The sequence below is a fragment of the Diadema antillarum genome, unplaced genomic scaffold (genome assembly GCF_040938485.1).
Source record: "Diadema antillarum isolate AM-2024a unplaced genomic scaffold, OU_Dant_1.0 seq00002340_RagTag, whole genome shotgun sequence".
Lineage (NCBI taxonomy): Eukaryota > Metazoa > Echinodermata > Echinoidea > Diadematoida > Diadematidae > Diadema > Diadema antillarum.
In genome coordinates, this window is record NW_027272955.1 from 136,120 (window position 1) to 153,162 (window position 17,043).

The window sequence follows — 17,043 nt, forward strand, 5'->3', positions numbered from 1 at the left end:
GTTTGTACCCTAGAAGATGCATCTGTTTATTGAGTGTTATGCCATTTAGATACCACACTGTGCTATCTTGACTGCATATTTCACTGTAAACCCTGTACATCTTTTCGAAAACCTTCTATGAGGTGAAGGCTTTCTATTTTTGTTATTGTTTTTTAATTTGGTTTGTTTGGAAACAGCGCCCTCTTCTGTCAGGCGGAGGTTCCAATAATCCATTCGCTTTTCTGAAACTTTTTGTCATTCAGTGCATTGGTTTGTCTGTGCTCAATGCGTTTTTATTAGTCACATTGATATAGTGCAAATTGAACGACAAGCAGCGTTGTTGTACATTGTTATTGTTGTTCCTGTATGCACGAAATACAAGGGGCCCGTTGCATAAAACTCCAACCGGATTTTTTTTCTGGTTGAAATCACAAAATTCCGGTTTGAAACTCCCAACCAGAGTTTTTATGCAACGGATTTTACGTTCTTAGGTTAGCAACCTTCAAAAATTCAGGTTGGGATTTGCCCAAATTTGCTGCTAAAAAAGTTTTATGCAACGGGACCAAGATGTACTGTAAATCTCATGAAAGTAGTGCAGAAATTCGGTCCTGCACTTATTTATGAAGTATGAGAGTGTACATTCCACACAGTTTCTTTCCCCTTTGTGTGTGACTACATTCTGCTTTCAAAATTGTTATTAATCTCACTTCTCATTTGTTGGTTTGTTTGTTTCCATGTTGTTTTTCTGTCTTGTTCATTTTCCCCATCTCTTGTATTTCTTTCTCGTTTGTTTGTTCGTTTATTTGTTGGTTGTTGTTTTTTGTTACAAGGTGCCATAGGTTGAAATGAGCAGTTCCATTTCTCTGGAAGCATTGTCTGCAGTTTCCTTTTTTTTTAAAGAAATGTATTTGTTTTTGTATTCACATCTAAAATGTGATCAAAATATGCATCCAGTGCAACAGATCATCAACATTTATGTGGGCATTCAGGGATTGACTATATATACTCGTTTTCAGACATTGCCCATATGGTTTTCCTACATTTTTTTTTTTTCACATTCATTTTTTTTTATACTGAGTATTGATATTCAGAGGAAAATTGGATCCTATATTAAAAGTGATGCATGCAGTTTATGATTTATTTTTTTCATGTCATGATCTTTGGTCATATCCATGTACTGTTATGCATTTGTGGTAAACTGGTGTACTGTATTGAATCCTAATTAGCCCTCATGGCTATAAAGATATGTTTTCTCACATATACATATAGGGCACTGGATGAGTGATATGAATGAATGGTTTATATGGACTTGCCGTCCTGTCTAATATAAGCATACATCTTATTCTGGAAGTTGCCTCAACAGTCAATCAAACTTGGCATTTTTTTGTGAATGATTTTGTAGAAGGACATTGATGTCATCTGAAACAGGGCAACAGATTCGATCTCTGTTTTGTTTTTGGTTTTTGTCATGTCTAATTTGAATATATTGCGCCCGGGAAAGCTTGCAGATAAGGCGACTCCCTGTGTATAATTCAAATATGTATACACTGTATGTGTATGTTCCTTGAGCTTACATGAAACTTTGTTGATATATGGCATAATTACAAATAGAGTAGTTCTTTTATTTCTTTTTGTCTGAGATGCTGCCTTGTGGATTTCACATTGGGTATTCATGAGGTTAGAAAAAAAAAGATTGTATCAGAAAATCCACTTGAATTGATTATTAAGAGGAAAATGTTGCAAACTGAGCAGCAGAATTTCACAACTTTCTTGCTCTTTCCTCAGAGTAAAATGGAACTTGCAGGTTTGTTTGACATTGCTTATTTAAACTCATTCAAGCCAATGTGAAAACAGAGCGGAGTTCCCCCTTTATTGAGGCCTACATATCAGAGATCATATGGTAAAACTCCCATCACCTGTGACCGTTAGAACTGAAGTGTAAACAGATGTGTTTTTCCCCCAAAATTTTGTAGGAATTATTGTTTATCTATATTAGTATGTTTTAATGAACAATTAGTCAGTGTATGTATCTGCTTATGAGTGCATAGTAGACATACTAGTAGATTGTTAACTTAATTAGATTAATTAAAGTTAAGTCCGTAGTCATGGTTACTACAGATAATACAAAAGGAAATAAATGTGCCAGCTTCAGTAATTTCAGGTGAGGGTAAGTCAAGGATTATTTACACTTCATGGTAGTACAATGTAAGTCTTGCTGTTTATTCAAAATTTTGAAGACACTTTGTTTCTTTACCTGTGGAAGTTTGTGATATAAATCCAATACTTCTGTCTCTTTGAAACTGGATGTACGGGTTTACTCACAACAGAAGTGAGAATTTGTGGGTAGATATAATTCCGTTCTGCTTCTGGAACACTTGTTGCAGTGCTTTTATTGCCGTAGAGTTGTGGTTACTACTGTAAATTTTCTAAGTAATGATGAAATCTATGTGTATTTCCTCCCTTCAGTTCTTGGGCCATTAACGGTGTAGTGCAATTTCTCTTTTAGTATGGAAATACTGTGTTTTGCTACTAATTTAAGTGTACAAAACAGGCATGGCTTTGTTGGATTTTGTGTATATTGTAGCAAAAACAATATGTATATATGTTCTATGCAATAATGCTCTGGTACTAGGGTTATTTTGTTTTGAAATATTTATTTTGCATTCTTACTTTCTGCAGCTTGTGGCCTTTTCGAAATTAATTGAGAGTTGTCAGTCTGCAAGTAAGACTGAGTAGGCGAGTCGCAAACGTATGAACGTAAAAATGGAGAGCAGCGATCGGACACTGGGGCCGGAAAGCAAATTGTATTGGGGAAGGTTAACCCGTTGAGGACGGACTGATTTTGCCACAACACATATTTCCCATAGACCCCTGCCTGAGTATACTCGGGACTCATCCTCAACGGGTTAAGAGGCATGACGGACAGTGATGGCACTAGTCAAAACATACGAAATGTTGTTTTCAGACGAACATCCTCTCATTGATGCCTTGTTCTGTTTTCTTTTCTTGCTGAGCTTCCAGAATGAGTAGATTTCATGTGGTGTGTTTACTGCCGTGGGGCAATTTTAGTATCAAACTTGTGTATGTGTAAGTGTTTGTGTGAATAATATGCCTGTGTACTTACTTTGTAGAGGTAAGGGGTGCTTAAAACTGCAGACTTCATTTTGTCACATATTTATGTTGCCCAGAAACATATACCTATGTAAGCTTCTTTATGGAGATCACCCACAGCAAAAGAAAATCACTTCAAAATCAAGCAAGTAGTATTTGCACCACCCTACTTCACAAGTTTCCCTTGTAACAATAGTGAACAAACAACACAAAAAAGTTGACTGAACATTTTTATGTTGTTGTGCTCTTCATTACAGAAAAGGTAAAGCAGGTTGAGTTTTATAAGCATGCCACAAATGGTAAAGTCTTGTATGTGTATTACTTGCAGTCTTTTTTGCTATCTACAATTTAGATTGTTTTTCATACTGGAATTAACGTGATTTTATTCAATATCTAGTGAGTTAGTTGTAACATGGATTATTTTTGTTTTATGTCAGACCAGGTAGGCCCATGTATAGTAGTTCACTGTAGCTGTCAACTGTTTGGTTTGTGTATCAGTGCATGAATTGCATGCAGGGCACTGATTTAGCATACTGTCTTAATACCAGGCAAGTGTATTTTGTTCTGCATTCGATAATTGCATTGGATAAATGCTTGTATTTTTTTTTTTTTTTTAATAAGCATATGGTTGTTACTTTTTCTGACCTTTCACTGTGGAAGTCTTGTATTAGTTATCGAATGACGCTCTACACACGCTTGGTATCAAAAGGATCCATAGCCACGGTTCGGTGGTTAAGACCCGGAACTCTCAGCCAGTGAGGTCCCAGGTTCAACTCCGATAGCAGCAGCAGTTGTACCCCTAGCTAAGGCCCCTCACACTCATTGCCCAGTCCTTTGGAGGGGTGTTAAAGCCATTTTTGGTAGCTTGCTCATAAGCATTTAATTTCCTCCATTTTCAAATAAACACACAAACACCATGTCAGGCATGAAAACAAAACAAAACAAAACAAAACATGTTGACATGTTGACTGTAAGTATGTAACATATATAAGACGCATTTCGTGGATGTACAACCCTGTGATGTTATAGTGAGGAAATACTTTCTAAAGGGGGGGGGGGGGAGTATGATTGCAGGATGTAGTGTATGCATGTACATGTATTCCAATCAGTCTCAATGAGCAGTTACCGGGATGAATATAACAGACGAAGATGGCATTATTGCTGTGTGGGAGCATTTATCAATAACATCAGGCAGAGTTGTCTATGTAATCAAAATCAGCATGTTGAGCTGTAGTCGGCCTCATCTATTACGGCATAAAACCAAGTCCATGCAAAAAAGGACTTGGATTACACGTGTTCATTCTCTTTCTTTTTTCCCTTGTGAAATATTCCATATCTTATCTCACACCTGCATTGACCAAAGGGGAAATAGGAAAAACCCAAAGACCAAACACAGACAGACCATGTGGAACTTGTTGTATAATACTACCGGTATTATGTAACCCAGCCAGCTTGCATTGTGGTCCTGGCATGCACTGTAACATGCTCCTTGCTTTGTACAACACACAGATCCAAATCATATTATGGAGTCTGTCAAGTATTAAAGATATAGCACTCTCCATTTTGTGACGTTGTAGTGTGCTACGGTATACTTACAGTGTAGATATGACATGCTCGATAGAAGCTTTGCACTGAAAGAGCATTTGCCATGCCATGTTGAGATGGTACATGTACAACAGGTACTTGTGTACATACCCCATTTGTGTGTTATTCTATCTTTTCTCCACAGAAATTAACATCTGATATTTACTTCTGTACACATACCAGGTATTGCTTGTACATTAGGTAAAGTGGATTTTCTGTGTGTGATAGTCATAAAGTACAGTACGTGTACAAGAAAGGTGATTATTTGGGACATGTTTGACACGGTTTGTGTTTTTAGACACTGATGAAAGGCAGAATGTAGTTACCAAAGTGAAAACAAATGTGAAAACAAAATGTTTTGTAGAATAACACCACATAGGACTTATTCACCTGTTAGTTAGGAAGTTTGTTGACAACATGTAGTTGAAGATATTTACCCATAGCTGTACAATGGAATTCAATGCAAAAAGGTTTCAGCAACTTCTGACATGCACTTGAATGATTGCAGGCAATTTGCTCCCTTTTCATCCTCGTATACAGCTGGTAAATGTTTTCCTTCTCTATTGGGGGAGGGAGGAGGAGTTATGAAGCAAATTCATTTTCAGTGTTTGAATTCGGTGATCTTTATTTGCCATGCTTATATCAGATTGTAGCATAATGGGTGAATATTGGTTTGGTGCTGTTTATATGTTTAGTTGTGTGTGTGTTTTTTTTTTGTTTTTTTTTTATTTACCGTTGTTGTGATTAGCGACAATCAAACCAATGAAAGTGTCAAAACTCCACTGAAACTACTCAGTAACACTAGACTATTGTAGGCATTGTACTGTATAAGAGACTTAAGATAACAGGCATAATTAATGCAAGTACCACAATATAATTGAACGTTGTTAGGAAGGATGAATATAACAAAATAACAAGATATTGCAGGTTGCAACTCCTAAATACAATGTATATTTCTTTGTTTATGTACCTTGTTTAAGTGAGAAACCTGATATTTATAAGGTAACTGTTATGGTTTTCTGTGTCCTCATTACATAATGAGGTTTCCCTGTACCTAGGAGTGTTGAGCATAATGATTGCACAGGAGGTGATGTTGAATGGGCATAATACACCAGGGAAGTGTTGATGTGCAATGATATAGTACATGTACCATTAAAACTGCAGTGATTTAGAATTAGCTGCCATCCTAACTGACTGACATGATATATGTCATACCAAGATGCACTTCATACATCTTTTGTAATAGACTAAGAAAATGTGAGTGTTGTGAGGATGTATTCATCACAGCATTACTTGCCGATTGATTTGGATATGACGTGATATCATCCATGCTCTTAAAGGACAAGTTCACCTTCATAAACATAAGGATTGAGAAAATGCAACAATATTAGTAGAACACATCAGTGAAAGTTTGAGGAAAATTGGACAATCGATGCAAAAGTTATGAATTTTTAAAATTTTTGTGTTGGAACCGCTGGATGAGGAGACTACTACAGCTTGTGAGTCATATGCGTACAACAGTATAAAGAAAATATAAAGAAAATTCAACATATTTTCACTTTTTTCGCATAATAAAAGAGCAATTGACTTGCCTCTTTCTAAAGGCAGAGGGAATAATATTACCCATAACATTTATCGGTAACGAGTCAGGGGAATGTGTACTTTTTTCAAAAGATGGAATTTTGTGAAATTCTCTTTATATTTTCCTTATATTGTTGTACGCATGTGACATCTAAGTTATTCATACACTGCAGTAGTCTTCTCATCCAGCGGGTACTGCAAAAAAACTTCAAAAATTCATAACTTTTGAACGGATTGTCTGATTTTCCTCAAACTTTCAATGATGTGTTCTACTAATATTGCTACATTCTGTCAATCCTTATGTTTATGAAGGTGAACTTGTCCTTTAATGATTGAAACTTTGAAGTCAAAAGAGATTGTAAAGCAGAAACATGGAAAAAAACAATTGAATGAGATAGTTGGAATATATTTATTAAAAACAGCTTGTACATATTTCATAAATGCATGATCAGCATTCAGTAATACATGTAACAATTAACATTGAAGTACTATTGGTAATAAAATTCGGAAATGGAATTCACACGTCTGCATTCACAGGTTCATTTGTGGTTTTGAGTTGTAATGCCATTACATTATGAAACATGAACCGAGTAATGATATTTGCTGTACTAATACACTGTATCACCATATGTTACGCCATACATAATCAATAATCATTATACATATTACAGCTAATTACATCGCTCTTGGATGGCTACAAGAGTACAACAACAGATAGCCTGTATACTTTCTCAACTTTCCAGCCAACTTCAATGCCGAGTCTCCGCCTACTTGGTTACATTCACACGTATATAGCAACATGCTTCAGCAAAAACACAGTTTGAGACTCTTGTAGACATAACTTTGGGAAGGAGGTAGCTAAAAGATAGATACAAAGTTAAAAGACACAAATGTAGTAACATGTTTCAGCGAACACACATTTTTAAACCTTTGTAGACAACAAACTTTAGGAAGGAAGTGTGGATACCAAACTTTAAATTCTTTAAAAAGAAACAACAAAAACGATTAAAAAAAAAAAATCTTTTACTGTGATCACCTTATGTGACATTTTCTCTTCTTACGGACTTGTCACTTCATCAGGACAGCATGGTGAGTGTTGAACGATTGTTACCCGTTGAGGACGAGTCCCGAGTATACTCAGGCAAGCGTCTATGACAAATGTGTGTTGTAGCAAAATCAAACTGTCCTCAATGGGTTAACACTACACACCTGTGTTAATACAAAGTTATGCTGTGCTGTCTTACACACCACACGGAATTTCATATTCAGAGCAGAGTCATGGATACAATGAAATGCCTACAAACATCTATCTGCAATAGTCCCCTTTTTCTTGTTAAACCTCACAGAGAATCTTATTTCATATTACTCCAATCATTATTACATGAGACCCACTCCTGCAGCAGCAGTCAAAATGCTGCACACTTAAAGGGGAGGCAAACCCAAAAAGCAATGTGGATTGAGTGAAAGCAGCAACATTAGGAAAACACATCAGTGAAAGTTTGAAGAAAATCGGACGATCCATGCAAAAGTTATGAATCTTTTAAGTTTTGGTGTTGGAACCGCTGGATGAGGAGACTACTCGAGGTTATGACGTATGAGAGGACAACAATATAAAGAAAATATAAAGAAAATTCCACAAAAATGCATTTTTTATGAAAATTACAAATTCCATCAACTTGATACTGACATATGTTAAGGGTATTAATTATTCCCCCTACTTTCTGAAAGTGGTTAGTCAAGTGCCTTTTCATAATGCTAGAAAAATGAATTTTTGTTGAATTTCCTTTATATTTTCTATGTATTGTTGTCAACTCATACGTCATAACCTCTAGTAGTCTCCTCATCCAGAGGTTCCAACACCAAAACTGTAAAAATTCATAACTTCTGCATCGATTATCTGATTTTCCTCAAACTTTCACTGATGTGTTCTACTAATGTTGCTGCTTTCACTCAATCCACATTGCCCTTTGGGTTTACCTTCCCTTTAAAATACACAGGGAAAGCAACTTTCCCTCAGCACCCAAAATGCACTGTGCATGTACTATAATTTGGGCTTTATATCTTCCTTTTTCTTTTTTCTTTTAAGGCCGCCAGCCCACAATAACTACACTGTATTTCCATACAGAGAGAAACTCTTCTTTGTCTTCTAGAAGAATTTTGAGAAATGGAGATGACAGATTTGGACAATGAAAGTTTTTACTAACCAAAATCCGCAAACAAGATGGCCACGCCAGGAAACAGAAACACCGCCCTAAAGTCACAGAACCAGCAAAATGCTGAGCACAACTGGAATCTTGCCAGGCGAAACCACAGTGGGTCCCTCTACAAAGATTAAGAATTGATATGTTTTGTTTATCAATAATTTCACTGATGTTTTGTAATCTTTTACTGTTTGTATTATATACATGATTTTATGGAAAAATAAATCAAATTAAATCAAATGAAAAGTGACCTAGGAAAAAACCCAGGACTCAGGCCTAAGAAAGAAGGACAAAAAGCCTGACGAAAAGGAGGACTTCACAGAAATGCCTCACAGACTTGGCAAAATTGAGAGTCTTAACAGAAGAGGAGTCTGGAGCTACAATCGGCTGCAACGGTGTCCAAATGAAGAGGATGAGCACGCAACCATAAAGCTAGCCTTTTGTCAAGGCCCTCTCACTGTATGGTGAAGAGAGCCCAGCTGAGTGGGGTTGCGCGAGGGCCTTTTGAGATCTGCTTTGCATCCTTTTGTTAGCCCTTGAATTACTGACTTTTGCTCCCCGATTTCGGGAGCAAAAGTCGACCAATCTGCGTGTCTGTCTGCTCGAACCTGATTTGAATAGAGCGAATGCACGCCGCAGACCTCATAGAACTCTACACACTGAGTGCGTAGAGTTCTGTGGCAGACCTCTGCGGGTGGTCAGTGATGCATGCGAACAGGCATGACAACACCAAGACTGAGGATGCGGGGAGCGCGCCATTCCATTGGTTGACCGCAACCCATTAAAATGAGTACTCAGAAGGGTTCACGTGTCATAAATAATAATGTGTGAAGCAGATCTCAAAAGGCCCTCACGCTGGCGCGCTCGGCTGGGCTCGCTTTGCTCGCCCATTACAGCAAGAGGGCCTTGACAAAAGGCTACCATAAAGCATGAACTAAGGCTGGTTCTGAAAGAGGGTGCCACCAACGAAGAGCTGTAAGAGGTTTTTACCAAAGCAGTCTCTTATGAAAATGAGAGACTGCCTTGAGACCAAAAGACCAAAACATTGATAGGCCGAGCCCGCTGATTAGATCGTCAATGCCCACGTACCGGGTATCAATGCAATGACAGCCAGTATTGTGTCTATACAAGAAGTATTATGTCTATATGGTGTAACAGTGAACAGCATGTCTCATTCATTCTATAGTCATCCATCTCACCACCACCCTTCCACAGTCAAGCTGTTATAGTTCTCTGGTTTCTTTCTCTCATCAAGATCTTCTGACATGCTGACAGCTACTTTCTGTTCCCACTTCCTTTCTGCTCCCCCTGCCGATTGTCTATACCTCATCTCACAATATAAGCGATGTGTATAAATGCAAACAACACTGGGACATGTTTTGTAAACATGATGTATCAAGCGTAAATGCGTTATGCTAATTCACACTCTCTCACTACACAACCCTTATCAGGCAGGCAACCCATTGCCAGGGGAACGGCTTGACCTTAGGGTCATACGCATTCGGTCCGTGTGTAGAGCCTGTAGTGTAGTAAGTGGGTGCGGTTTGGGATACCAGGGAGCCTTCCTCGTATTTTTATTGGTGAAAAGCTCTGTGACTGACATGTTACAAGCTACGGAGAAGAGGTGTAAGCTGATTGGCTAGGATCCACTATAAAAGCAAGTGCGAGCACAGGAATTTTCAGTGGGACTGGGCACTTAGCCCAAGCAGGTAAGAGGAAGCTCTCCTCCGCCTAGGCATGATGCACTCACCACCACTTCCACCACCGGAAACGGGGACGAAGATGTAAACTGATACCTACAGACGAGCCAGGGATCTCTTCCAAGAAGAAAACGAATAGAAGTGAGGGCTCAGATGATACTGGCATAGTACACAGACGATACTGGCTATTACTGGCTACAGATGAGAAGGGCTCTGTATACACAAAAGATACTGCCAGAAGATATTAAGGTTTTGTACACAGACGTATAGACGAAAGATGAAAATTTCCCAAGTACCGAAACTGTCGAGCCACTGGGGCTCAGACTTATCTCGGAAGGCACAGTGGTGGTGTATGCATCGCGTTAGGTAGAGGCAGCAAACAAACCTGCATGCAAAATGTTTAAGTCCAAATTTGATGTATGAAAGATTAAGAACCTTTAATAAAGACATTCATGTATAGTTCATATAACTCTGAAGTGTTTTACCTTTTTGGCCTTAAGACACTGGCGTTCAAATAGATCACATGTATATATACATATACGATGTTCATTTATGTGTATTAAACTGTTGAAACTGGCAAAGTCCAGATTTGTCGTTTCCGAACTTAAATGATTGGAGTGAATGTGTAGATAATAATAAGCGATTGGGATTCAGAGCTATATACACAGACACATGAAACATCCACACCATAAATAGAGAAAGCACTGTATGAGAATTACATAGACACATGTACACTACACAGTCACTCAAAAACTGACAAGTACCACAAGTAGTACAAAAAGGGGGATTTAGTGACCACCTCTCCCTGGCTGGGAAGACAAATTTAAGACGTAACCCGGAAAAGTCTATCTCCCAAACCTCCACCCTCCATATACTTTGGAGAAAACGGCTTCACGTCTAGCCTCCAACAAGCACTGAACTAAGACAATTTGAGGGATGATGGCAACAGCGCCCACAACAGACGATAGTGGAGGCGAACACAACACGGCATCCGCCCCGGGTCCAGCCGCTCAGATAAGATCGAAGACCGTCGCTGGGGTGGACCGCCACAATATGATCATTGAAAATCAGCATGATTTATACTGAGAATATTTAAAGACACTTTCATCCCTGCATCCATCCTGACTGGACGTGTGTTATCTTCCTCTGCATACAGATCGAAAGTGATATTGGATTGTGAACTCAACCCAGTTACCCAAGACCCGGGTAACATTTCTGGCGACCCTGCCAGGACGGCAAATCAACAGGTTTAAAGGATGACGACTTAATGTCCTTGGATACTGAACCTGGCGTAACCACCTACTGATGGGACGATCAATCGGCTAGAGAGCTATACATACTGAGACTTCACAGTGAAGGCTTGGTTGGAAGTGAAGGAAAGCTAGTCTACAGGGCCAGATAAGGGGCAGAAAATCAGCAAAGAAGCTGCCAGAGAGCCTGACCTTGCAGATCCAAGAACCCTACACTTTAGACATGGAAGCCTTTGAGGAAGCTCAGTTTGAGATAGAAGAGAAGCTGTTTGGTCTTCGCATCGAGGAGCTATGACAGGTATGTCCTCTCTTGGGCATACCCACACCTGACGAGGATCGGTCCAGACAAACCCTAGTGCGGATGGTGCAGTCTTCCCTTCGGAAATTAAGCCCGGAGGAGGCGGGAGCCAAGGAAAAACTGGAGACCTTGAAATCACGGATTGATGCGAATAAGCATGGTTCCAGTGATGACAAGGACGAGATGCAGGTGCTAAGAGAGGCTCACAAAGCCAGGATGAGCCAGCTGGAGAGCAACTTCCACGAGAGGTTGCGTCTTTTGGAAGCCCGTGCTGAAGAGAACCCGCATCGACAAGAAGAACCGCATTCCTTGCCTCTTTCCACGCCACCACCTGCTGCCACCAGCCCGGACCATGCGATGCCTATGCCACCCTCAACTGTTCCTCCACTTTTCCGGAAGGAACTGCGGATCAGTGGGCAAATCGGGGAACGGAATCAGAGGGATCGCTTAACCTACACCAGCCTCAACCACCAGATAGAGGCCGCCCTCTCGAAGGGTTACAGCGAGAGGGAAGTGATCGAGGCGGTAGTGAGAACCATCACCCCAAGACTATGCCTAAGGTCCTACCTCGAGAACCACGCTCGCCTGACCCTGGTCACTCTGAGGACAGTTCTGAAGGCCCACACCCAAGAGAAGGACGCCACAGAAGTATATCATGAACTGTCAAACATTAGCCAACTTTTAGGACCATAGCCTGGAGCCTTCAACCAGTACCTGGCTAAAAGACATCTACCCGATCGACCAAAATGAGCTTGGAAGAGGTCACCCTGAGGGTCCAGGAGGGCATGCACCGTCTCCAGGAGGACCAACTCCATCTCCTCGCAGAGAAGCTGCAGATCAAAAAGAAGGATGCAGAAAAGCCAGATACCCGACACCACCGTGGACCCAGGATCCCAGGAGCCAAGCCTATGGTCAACCTATTACTTACCCACCCTGAGCGAGCCTGCCATCCAAGAATGCCGAGACAACGGACAGGACGCACCAGTAACGGATTGATGACCACTAGTATAGAAATATATTGCTCATTTATAGGTATTGTTAAAATGAATCGTCAAAATTTTGGGACCACTGAACATCATTCTCTGCATACAGATAGAAAGTGATATTGGATTGTGAACTCATCCCAGTTACCCGGGAGCCGGGTAACAACTGTATGAACATTTTTTCCTCTACTACTGCTTTTCAGAGCGCCTCCATTCCGACCAAGGCTGCAATTTTAAATCACAAACCATGAGTAAGTTATGTAAATTAGCTAGCATAAAGAAAACCAGAACGACCCCTCACCATCCCCAGGGTAATAGCGTCTGCCTGTGAATGCATGAATAGGACTTTGGAAGGAATGCTCAGTACCTTTCCTGAGGAGCAAAAGCGAACTAGAAGGGCGCATGTTTCTACACTCGTCCATGTTTACAATTGCACTAAAGATGGGTCCACTATGTACACCCCTTTTTTTGTGATGTTCTGGCAGCATCCCAGAGTACCAGTAGAAGCCTTATTAGGAGCGAGTGCAGATGAGCAGTCTATCTTCTCAGATGGATATGTTGCCTGCGTAAGTGAAAGACTGGAACACGCATACAAACTTGCTTCGGAAACCAACCAGCAGATTCAAAAGAATAGGAAGAAGAATGATGTAAACACTACGGAGAATAAGCTTGAAGCTGGTGATAGGGTGTTAATTCGTAACGTAGGGTTGAAGCGGAAGCAGAAGTTACCTGATAGGTGGGGTAGAGATGTTCGCGTTGTGGTGGATCAGCCAAATGAAGATAAACCTGCGTACCAAGTCAAAACAGAAACCGGGGAAAAGAGAATGCAAATGCTTCACAGAAATCGGTTAGTGCCATGTAATTTCATCCCCAAAGTGACCATGGCCTCTGGTCTCAAACGGAAACAAGATGTTAATTCCCCTCCTCCTTTTGAATCGGAGGAAACTAGCTGATGATGACCCCCTGGATGAAGGGCAGAATGAGGCCATGGTTTGGCATGTTGAGCCAAATGCCACAGGTGAAACTGGTCAAATTTAATGACAATCAGTTATTTGACAATACAGTGAAACCCCGTTATAACGAGGTCCTCGGGACCGCCGGGATTACCTTGTTATAACCGGTACTTCGTTATATCCGTACGCACAGCCAACTCTTTTGGAGATTATAATCTAATATTTTAAAGGTTTCAACGCTCACTGCGCAAAATTTAGCCTACTGAAATCTGAATGAGGTATGTTGTTTTTCTCTTTTAACGAACCGAAGAAAGTTTTAAGAGCGAGAGAGCTTTTGTATAGGTCGCGATTACGAGGGAGAGAGATGACGGAATCCAATTAGTAGAGGTGCTAATCCAGCGGGAAAAAAAAGAAAAAAGAGGTTCTATGAGGTGCTGTTTGGGTGTTAGGTGGAGGCAGTGGATGTGGGAACAAACTATTACAACGAGCAGAAAAGATAAGATTAGTGATGTTGAACAACAAGGTGAGAAAGCAGTGTACGTATGCAAAACAGTGCACTTTGACTGGATAAATGGTGGGATTAATGACTTAGTAACAGTGATTTCATTGGACTACTGTAAAAGTGGAAATTTTCGCGGTGTTGAAATTTTCGCACATTTCGCGCAACCAGAAGCCAGCGCGAAAATAAAAGCACACGAATATTTTTGCTTGCCGTATGTTTGTGTACTTGGTGTCTTGATTCCGCGGAATTAAAAACACGCGAAACTCTTACCTGGCAAAGCGCGAAAAATTAGTCGCGCGAAAATATCCACTTTTACAGTAATCAACTGGATTGTTCATAATATAGCTGTGGGGCAATATCGTTGACAAAAGAGTAATGTAAATATGTTTAATATATTGTGCAGCAATGAAAGATTAAGAATCAGTGTAAGGTGTGTGTGTTACAACCATATAAAATGTGATATTTCATAATTATTAAACTGTTATACAAGAATGGAGTTAATTGTGATTAGCTTCCCCCTCCCGTGCTTGATGGTTGAGTACTGTATTTGCATATTTGCATAAATTTTCTTTGCTGCTGAGAGGGAGGATTCTTCAGTATCTCGCGCCTCCTGCATCTCGCTCGTCCTCTCACTTCGTCGAATCTCCATTGTAAGAATGGCGTCTCAGAAAAAGCGAAGGTCTCTAAGTCTAGAGCACAAGATCGAAATTCTGCGGGCTGTTGATAGTGGGAGGAAGAAGAGTGATGTCGCAAAAGAATTCGAACTCTCTTCCAGCACGATGTCCACTATCATAAAAAATAAACGTCGAATCGAGGAGCAGTCTGAATCGGCGAAGTTCGACCCGTCACGCAAGCGCTTCCATACAGCCGCACTTGACGATGTCGAAGAGGCCCTTATCAAGTGGTTCTGCGATGTGAGGGATAAAAACCTTCCAGTGAGCAGCCCACTGTTAAAGGAGAAGGCAGAATTCTTCGCTAGAAGCTTGGGACACACCGAGTTCAAGGCTTCCAATGGTTGGCTTGCCCGTTTCAAAGAAAGACACAACATTCACCAGCTACGAGTGTGTGGTGAGAGCGCCGGTGTGGACGAGGTCACCGTGGATGCATGGCGCACGGAGAGACTTCCCGCAATCGTGAAGGATTACGATCAGCGTGATATCTTCAACGCAGATGAGACGGGGCTCTTCTACCGGATGACGCCAGACAAAACTTTGGCCTTCTCCAGGACAGAATGCCACGGAACAAAACAAAATAAAGACCGAGTGACTGTGATGCTCAGTGTAAAAATGAGTGGAGCAGAAAAACTTAAGCCCCTCGTCATTGGCAGGGCAAAAAAACCCCGATCACTGAAAAATGTTTGATCGCTGCCAGTCTCGTATACAGCAAATAAGAAGGCCTGGATGGTGTCGGAGGAGTTCACCGCTTGGGTAAAGCAACTTGACAGACGCTTTGCGGCCGAAAGCAGACGTGTCCTGCTCTTCGTAGACAACTGTTCTGCACATCCGAATGTTGAAGGACTACAGGCAGTCAAGCTCCAGTTCTTCCCGCCAAACACAACGTCCCATCTCCAGCCAATGGATCAAGGTGTCATAATGAGCTTTAAAACTCATTACCGACGACGCCTTGTAAAGCGGCTCCTTCAAAGCTACCAGGCTGGAGATTCACCCGCCCCCATCACTGTGAAGGACGCGATTGACCTCATTCAGGCGTCTTGGCAGCAGGTAACGGAATCGTGCATCCAACACTGCTACGCCAGGGCAGGCTTCAAGCTGATGGAGGAGGCGCGACAAGAACCCGACATCGATGTTGATGTTCCTGGGCCAACATCTGGGAGAGGATCGGGCATACCGCACTCGAAACAACTCCTCACGACGTTGATTCCGGAGATCAGTCCGACGAGACATTCCGTGACGACCGGAATATCTGGAATCGCCTTGGTCGTCACATGCAACTCTCATCCTCCTTTCAGGAGTACACAATGGCTGACCACAACGTGATATGCAGCGTTACCCCGACAGAGGAGGAGCTGATCGACAAGGTCAAAGCGGCGAGGACGTCACTCGAGCAGGCAGGGCAAACAGAAGAAGACGACGAGGAAGACGATTCCTCCTCCTCCACCACCGACTGCAGCAGATGCTCTCTGCTCTTTGTCCCACGTCAAGGAGTTTCTCTACAGCCAGAAAGAGAAAAACCGACGACGAGTTCAAGTGACTTGCCCGCCTGGAGGAGTTCGTGCAGAAGCGTCGTGACAAGTCTCTCGTTCAGCAGAAGATAACAGAGTTTTTCAGCCGTTGATTACGAATGCGACAAACGTGTGTTGAAGTAACTTCACACTTTGATGAACACCGAAATGAAAAAGAGAAATGAGAGAAAAAAAACAAAAACACCCCACCCTGTACACAATTATATGTACCGGTACCTGTGTACGATCTTTTAGCAAATGCCAAACAAAATATACAACTTTCCCAAACCCCCATGTACAGCAAAACAATGTGTAGTGTGAAAGAAAATGAATGAATGTGAAAAAAAGAAAACAAACGAAGGTGAAACATAAAAGAATGAATAAAGAATAAATAAAAGAAAACAATATGAAAACAAAAAGAAAAAGAAAGAAAATGAATACAAGAAGAAAAAGAAAGAGAAAAAGGAGAGAGAAAAAAAAAGTTAATTACGTACAAGCTGCCTACATCCCATAGGTGTCGAAAGAGGGTAATCACTCCGAGACAAAAAACTACCCGAATGAATAATTCATTATCTTGAGCTCTGTTTAGCCCAAAAAGAATCCATTGTACTAATGGGTGCTTGGTTTCTACACACTTGATAAATCATCCGACATTTAGGTAATGCTTGGATTCTTCCTTTGATTTTCTTGCACCTCATCTTACCCTTCCTCGAATGAAT